This window comes from Indicator indicator, chromosome 28 (genome assembly GCF_027791375.1).
Source record: "Indicator indicator isolate 239-I01 chromosome 28, UM_Iind_1.1, whole genome shotgun sequence".
Lineage (NCBI taxonomy): Eukaryota > Metazoa > Chordata > Aves > Piciformes > Indicatoridae > Indicator > Indicator indicator.
In genome coordinates this window covers 12807518-12815620 of record NC_072037.1, presented here as the reverse complement: position 1 = coordinate 12815620, position 8103 = coordinate 12807518, and positions in this window count along the sequence as shown.

Sequence of the window (8103 nt, the reverse complement as noted above, 5' to 3'; positions counted from 1 at the left end):
GCACCTTCAGGATGTGTGGATCCTAAGGTGGAAAGAGCCCCTTCAGTGTGTCTGTGAAGCCTCTCTCTTCTCTAATGCACAGATAGGATTCCAGAGCCCTGCTGCAGCCCATGGGGGTGTGAGGGGCTGAGCTCAGCTGGGGGTTGGTTGCTTTTTATAAACTCTCTCTTTTGGCTTGGACAAAGCATTGCAGAACACAGGAGCAGAAACAACTGCACTTAGCTGGGAGCCTTAGAGGGGAAGCTACAGATGAGTGAGTTGTGCCCCAGCTGACAGCAGCAGGACAGCTGCTGAGTGGCCTCTGGTTTGCCCCAGGCAGACACCCACCTGCTGGCTCAGGTTTTCACCTCTGGGGCTGTGCAGGGAGCAAGGGACTGCTCTCCTCCAGCCCACTGAGCACTGCTCTGAGCTCTCCACTCCTCCTGGAGCTGCTCCCCATGAATTCACCTCCACCTGACAAAGAAATACACAAGGGGTGTAATACTGGTGCTGGCTTCTTGGGGGTCTGCCATGCTCTGTGAAGCACTCAGCTCCAAACTGTGACCCAGAGCTCTTCCAACTGCTGTGTGAAACCTCCTGAAGGTATTTCCAAACACACAGCACAGCAGCAGAAGCTCCAGTGGGAACCTCTCTGGCAAATGCCCTCCAGCACAGAGCTCTGGTTCAGCCCTGGTGAGTGACTTGGCCTCTCTGGATGGCAACTTGCACCTCTGGCTGTGCAGGGGGAAGGATCCTGCTGGTGGAGGTGAGCTCCACTGGTCAGGGGAGTTGGTGGTGCTGGTCAGAGTAGTGCCAGGAGGTCAGTGGGCAGGGTCAGGACAGCTCCTGCGTGTCAGACCCTGCTGGCTGTGTGTCTGGAGGGAGGCTCTGGCTGTCAGGGAGGGGAGATGGAGCTGCTGGTGGCTTCAGGTGGTTTTGGGACTCAGCCTTGCTCTGCCTTTTGCTGAAATGAGTGACTGAAGTGGGCAGCAGTGACAGGAGCCCTGCCAGGGCAGCTTGGTGCAGGTCAGGGTGAAGGGGTTTGGGCTGAGGGAGCTCCCAGCACCTTCTGCAGCCAAAACTGAGAGCAGTTCAGCCTTCCCTTGCAGAGCCCCAATCAAGCCTCCCTGCTGCTGACATGCACATGCCACTGGTGCCCTCCTCCTCCTCCCCCTCCCTGCTGTAGCTGTCTTGCACAGGCTGCTGCCATGCACTGCAGCTGCCAGCATCTTGCATTCTTCAGGCTTGGAAATGTTTTCCTTGATGCTTTCTCAAGAGCCTCACTAAAGGAAGGCAAAGACATAATGGGGTCAGCTGGAACTCTGCTGCTGCCTGCTCCAAATGGAGCAGTTTGAGCTGAGGGAGCCCCATGCTGGCCTATTAAGATGCTCTTTCATGTTGTCATCTCTCTCAGCAGGTCCTGAGCCCTGCAGTGCATTGGGCAGGGCCTGGCCCTGCATTCCTGCCCTGCCCCTACCCTGGGAGCAGCTGGTAGAGATCTGCTGCATTGCAGCATTTGGGCTTGGAGCTGCTGCTGTGGGAGGGGGATTTTCCTGGCATCAGTGGACTCTCTCTGGCCTGAGTTTGCAGCCACCATGGATCCTGAAGCACTGAGATGTTCCTTCTGGCCACAGAAGGGCACATCCTGGTCACCCCCAGGGTGCACAGCTGCTCAGAGGGCAGTGGGAGCTGTTTGTGTGCTGAGTCTCTTTAGTTCTCCTGTTGGAGGAGTGCAGGCTTGGCAGTGACAACCAACTTGCCAAGGAAGGGGTCTGGGTGGCTTTGGGGAATTGCCCAGCTGCCTCTGGGGCACATGTTGGTGTTTTGTGGCCTGGCAGCTCTGAGGGTTGGACTTGCTGAGCATTAGAAGAGAAGTGAGGAGCAGTGCAGGTACTGAAGGGAAGGAAATCCTTCCTCCAGCTCAGCTGCTTGGCCTCCTTCAGTTGGGCCTGCTGCAGACTGAAGCTTCAAGGCAAGTCCTAGAATGGCTCAGGCTGGGAGGGACCTCAGAGATACCTGCCCCAACCTCCCACCATGGGCAGGGACACCTCTCAGCTAGACTCAGCTGCTCAGGGCCTCATCCAGCCTTGAACACCCCCAGGCAGGAGGCAGCCACAGCCTCCCTGGGCAGCCTGTGCCAGACTCTCACCACCCTCACACTGAAGAACTTCTTCCTCAGCTCCAGTCTAACCCTGCTCTGCCTCAGCTTCAAACCATTCCCCCTTGGCCTGTCTCTGGACACCCTCATGAGCAGTTCCTCTGCAGCCTTCCTGCAGGATCCCTTCAGGTCCTGGCAGACAGCTTTGAGGTCCCCCTGGAGCCTTCTCCTCTCCAGGCTGCACACTCCCAGCTCCCTGAGCCTGTCCTGAGAGCAGAGCTCTGGTTGTGGCTGTGGCCTCCAGCTCAGCCCTCAGCCATCTCCCTGGCTGCAGCAGGGCTCTAGGAGGGGTAGCTCTCAGTGAGCACTTCCCTGGGGGATTCTCTCACTTCTGCTCCCTGGGCTAAAGCAGAGCCTGACCTCCACACTCCCCCCAGCAGCTCTTTGTCCTGGGGTACCTCTTGTGTCAGAGCACAGGATGGGGCTGAAAAGCTTCCCTTTAGCAACTATTAATAATTAATCCCAGCTCCTCTTGTGTCATTAAGCAGCTTTAGGGCTCCTTGTACAATGTAGCTCTGAAATCATTTAGGAAATGACCTCCAAGAGACACTCCTGTGGAGCAAGGGCTGGCTCCAGGGTTTGCAGTCACCTGTGGCTCTGTTCCTCAGTTCCTGCTCAGGTGTTCCAATGGATTATTTCCCCCCACACACTCTTTTTTAACCTTTCTCAGTGTTTGAAGAGCAGCAAGGCAGGCACCAGGCAGCCCTGTCTGTGTAACTTTGGTTTTCCTGCTGTGATGCCAATGTTGTACAATAAAGATTGACCAGAAAGAAGCTGAATGCATCTCATTTGGGCCATCTGGAGCTGTTCCCCAGCTGGCAGGATCCAGCCTTGCACCTCAGCTCTGCAGGCTGGTTGGGTTGGGAGGGGTGAGGAGGGCAAAGTGTTCCTGGGAAGTGTTCTTCCTGCTGCTGCCCTTCAGCACAGGCTGGGACTGCCCAAGGTGTTCAGCCTGGAGTCTCCCTGCTCCCCCTGCAGCCCTCTTCTGTCCCCTGCAGCTCCCTAGCAGCCACTTGGCTGCCAGGGGCCTTTGGGTGGTCCCCAGCAGGGAGCTGAGCTCCAGAGGCAGTTGGGATGCCAGCTGAGCTGATGCCCTGCCTTGGAGCAGAGCAGGCTGCAGGTGGTGGCAGGCTGGAGCCCTGGGGTGGCCAGCATCCACCTGCTGCAGGCAGTCCTTGGCTGGTGCCTCTCTCCAAACCCTCTGCTTGCTGTCTCTTGTACCTTTGGCCTCAGAGCATTGCCCTCAACAGGTCAGCAGCCAAGCTCAGCCCTGCTGTTAGCAGAGTTTGCTGCACTGGGCCTGCAAGTCACAGAAGGGGAACTGTTAGGGGTGGGGGTGAAGTGGGACCAAGCTGTGGGCAGCTCTCTGGAGAGTGGGAGCAGGTAGGGGTCCTGTGGGGGAGCAACCTGTGGCTTTCTGACCTCTCCAAGACAAAAGCCTGACTGCAGCACAGCTCCTGCTTTTAGGGTCTCCTGCCAGTGGAGGTTGTCTGGCAAGCTCCATGGAGGGGAGGCTGAAGCAAACCCAGAGTCCTCAGAGCTCTCCTCCCATGGCTGTGAGGTTTGGGTGTTGCCCTCACCAAGAGAGGCAAAATTAGTTCCCCTGCTTGAAAGATTTCCTTCCAGGGTCTGCAGTTCTGAGCTGTCTGGGTCCTTGCTGCTCCTCCCTGCTGCCAGTGCTCCTGCCCTAGCAGGATTACCTCCATGGCTGCCAGGAGCTGCCTTTTCTTTAGGCCTTGCATTGCCCTTCCTCTGCCTGCTGACTGGCAGACTAATGAGCAGCAGCCTGGTGTGATGCCCTGGGTGGGCAATGGTCAATAACAGCAAATTGCTCTGTGGAGGAGAGGCAATAACACAGCTGCTGCAGCAAACAGCAGGAACATTCCAGATCCCCCCACACCTTTCTTCTCTCCCTGGGGAAGGACTTTTGTGAAGGGCTTGGAGCTGGAGCAGGGCAGATTGAGTCTGGAGATCAGAGAGAAATTGCTGGCAGTGAGGGTGGGGAGACCCTGGAACAGGCTGCCCAGGGAAGCTGTGGATGTCCCCTGCCTGCAGGTGTTCCAGGCCAGGTTGGATGAGGCCCTGAGCAACCTGGGCTGGTGGGAGGTGACCACTAGAAGGAAGGTTGGAACTGGATGACCTTAAAGATCACCTGGTTCCACCCTCCTGCCATGGCTGCTGGGGAGTTGGTGATGTTCCTCAGCTGCCCAGGGTGTTGTAGGTGCTTCAGCTGCTCGTGCCCTGAGCTGCTGGGGAGGTTTTGCCCTGCTGGAGCTCTGTGAAGCCAGGAGGAGTCCCCCAGCCAGCAGGGCTCTCAGGATTTTCATTGGTCTGCATCTCCTGGGAGAAGCCAAACCTGTTCATTTTGGGGTGGGGCTCCTACCAGGAGGTGGTCACAGAACTGGAGGGGCTACAAAGGGAGCTGCAGTGACTGTGAGGAGGGAACTGGGCAGTGACAAAAGAGGACAAGAGCCAAAGCTGTGAGCCTGACTCAGTGATGAGTAAAGGCAGCCAGGAAGATGTAGGAGGCTACAAAATGGCTGCATGGGGGGGGGAGAGCACAGCCAGGGCTGGGGAATTAATTAGTGTGGCTGCAGGCCTGAGCTGTGGAGAGGTGAGAAGAGATGAGAGCAGAGGCAGACAAGATGTTAGGAGAATCCATCAGTCAGATGGATTTTGGCTGCAAACAACCTCCCTGGAGAAGGGGAGGCAGTTCTGTGCTGTTGTAGATAATCAACACTAGAGTGGACAAATCACTGCTAAATGTCCTGCAGGGAACGACCCCTTGTGGTCTGGGAGCTGCAGGAAATGCCTGACTCAAGCCTTTGCCATTTGCTTTTCTCAGGCTGAGCTTTGCTGCCTGCATCACTTCTGGGCTTAGGGCTTCAGTTCTGGTTTGCTGTTAAACCTTCATTGAGCTCAGCTGCTCCCAGGAGGAGAAGCAGCAGAGGAAAATGGAGCTGGGACCTGCCTGCCCTGCTGGATGCTGGTGCTGAGCTTCCTGAACTGGGGCTGCAAAACCCAGAGCAGGGAGAGCTGCTGGGCTCCAGTGAGCCACACAAAGCCATGAATCAGAGCAGCCCTGGGGGAGGCAGCAGCCCAACCTCTTGTGGCAACCAGAGATGCAAAATAGGGAAGGGTTGGGTTTGCTTGGATGGGTTTGGAGATTGGCTTCTGGGGGTTGGGTTTTCTTTAGGGGGGAGTTGGTTTGGGGGTTTGTGAGTGGGGTTTACAGAATCACAGATTGCAACGGGGTGGAAGGGACCCTCCAAGGCTGTCTTGTCCAACCCCCCTGCAGTCAGCAGGGACAGCTCCAACTAGAGCAGGCTGCACAGGGCCACCCTGAGTCTGGTCTTGACTGTCTCCAGGGCTGGGGCCTCAAGCAGACATCACTGCTGAGAGCACAGCTTGCTAACAGGGCTTGGCCAGGAGCTTTGTGCTTTCTAAAGCCAGAGCAGGTGAGCAGGGACCAGCAGCTGCTCCTCAGGTCCCTGCACAGCAGTGCCCATGGAGGGTGGTGTGTGCAGACCCCACACCCCCAGAGGCTGATGACCCATGGGAGTCCTCCTGGAGAGGAGCTGACTTCTGTCTGGCTCCTGGCATGAAAATCACCCCCACAACCACCCTGCCCTGGCTCAGTGGCAGACCCCAGGGGCCTGCAGGGCAGTGGTTTGGGCAGCAGGCAGCTGGCAGCTGTGCTGAGGGTCCTTGCCCCTCTCTGCTTTACCAAGTCACCTTTCTTCTGCTCCAAGCTCCAGGCCTGCAGCTCCAGGCACACTCCTCTCCGAGGCTCTTTGGAGTAGAAGCATCTGGTGGTGGGGGGCAGCAGAATTAGGGAGCAGTGCTCAGGTTCAGCCTGCAGAGCAGCTCCCTCAACCCCTCCTGCAGGGCTGCCTCTGCTGCTCTGCTCTCACCCCAGGCAGCCATAGCCGCGGCTCTCGCTGGCTCCTCCTCAGCAGGAGCCTTCCCTTTTCCACCCCTAAGCAAACTCCCTGCCTGGCCTGAGGCTCCGGCTGGCCGGGCCGAGCTCTGCAGCTCCTGTGCTGCAGGACGGCAGCGTGGCAGAGCAGGAGGAGGTGGCTTGGCCGTTGCCAGCTGTGATTTGCGGTGTGCCACGGAGGAGGATCTCCACACCTCCTGCCTGGCTTTGTCTCAGCCAATCACTGGCTGCTCTCGGCCGGCGACTGGGAGCTGAGTTCACCACAGCCACCCGTGCCAGCTCCCACATTAGCATAAGAGCTCCAGCCCTGGAGGCTGGGAAGGGAAAAATGTGATCCTTAAAAAAATGTGATCCTTGAAAACCTGCTGGGGTGTCAGGGAGGAACAAGGAGTGGTGCAAGCAGGGCACAGCCCGCAGAGGCAGCTCTGTGTGCACCCTTGGTGGAGCTCTGCTGGCTCCCAGCCCTTCCTCTGCCCTGGGCTACCACTTCAGCATCTGCAGCTCTGCTTCCTGGGCAAAGAGTCCCTGGGGCACTCCTCCTGCTGCCGTTTAGCCCCAAACCTGGGACGTTTGGTTTCTGTTGTGTTCTCTAAAGCCATGCCCTGGCACTAAATCACAGAGCATCAGGGCTGGAAGGGCCCTTCAAAGGTCACCTTCGGCAACTTATTGGCCCCTTGAGGCACTGAAAGGCCACGAGAAGGTCTCCCTGGAGCTGTGCTCTCAAATGAATTGAGAATGGTGACTGCTGGGCTGCTGGGGTTTGGCTCTCAGGGGCTTTGGGGACACAGATTTTGCTTTCTGAGGGCTTGCTTGGAGTCCTGTATGGCTCAGCTGGCGGAAGAGTCACAACAGCAACTGTCAGTGCTTGGTGCTTGCCGTGGCCTGCAGTGGATCCAGGGGCAAAGCAAGAGCAGCACCATTCACATCTTCTCAAGCTTGAAAGAGCTTCTGCAGTGTGCTGGTTGATGAGCTCGAAGCTCTGGAGTGCTCTTGGAAGCACAGGCAGTGGAGTGGCTGTAATCTGAGAGGAGCTGATGCCTGGGAAGTGAGGATGTCCCCGGGACTGGCTGCTGCATTCCTGCCTTCCCTCTCTGTGGCCGTAGCTCCAGGATGTTGAGCTCACTCTGCTGGCATTCGATTCAGAGCCTCTGGAGAAGCAGCTCCTCTGGTGGCTCCCCGTGCCAGCAGTGGCCACAGCTCTGTCTGCTGGAGCTGCCAGCACCGATGCCAACAATTTCTTTGGCTTCTTTTTACCTGAGTCAGGTCACTGAAGCCTTCCCCTTAAAATAGCCACAGCTTGTGGAGCTGGGACAGCTCACCTCGAGTGTGAGCTCCTTCCCCTGCTTGGCTCTGAGGCTGCACCACTCCCCTGCTGACCACCTCCCTGCTTTGGCTCTCACCCAAAGTGGCTTCTGCAGGAGAAAGCACCGAGCAGGGGCTGTGAGTGCTGGGTGAGGTCACTGCCAGGCAGAGGCTGTTTGCTGCTGCCTCCAGCAGCAGACCCCTCACTCACAGGAGGTTTTGGAGCACCTTCTCCCTCTGCTTCTGCGTGGATGGATGTGGGAGGTCTGGGGGTGATGCTGACCCCCCCGGCAGTGACAGCCAGATGGATCTGGGGGTTTAGTGATGCACCAAAGGAAAGAGGGATGGTGGTGAAGCCTGAAGTAGGAGTGTGCCCTGTGTGAGGCCTCCTCCAGCCTCAGGAAGGGGAGGAGAGAGGCAGGGAGCAGGCTGAGCTTGGCTGGGTGCTGGATCCAGGCTCAGCTCAGCCCATCCCCTGCCTCTCTCCAGCTCTTCCCAGGGCAGCTCCTGCACCACTGCACATCCAACAGTGCCAGTGTGGGATGCTGGACGTGATCCCAACCCCCATTTCCAGCTGTGCCTGAGGTGGGGTTCAGGGGGTGCTGTGCCTGGGCTGTGTTATTGCCACTGCTTTTCCAGATCTGAGCAGATGAGAAAGGGAGAAAGAAAAGCCCTTTTGTGCTGAAGCACCAAGAGCAGGGGGCCTGGAGCTCACTGCTTGGCA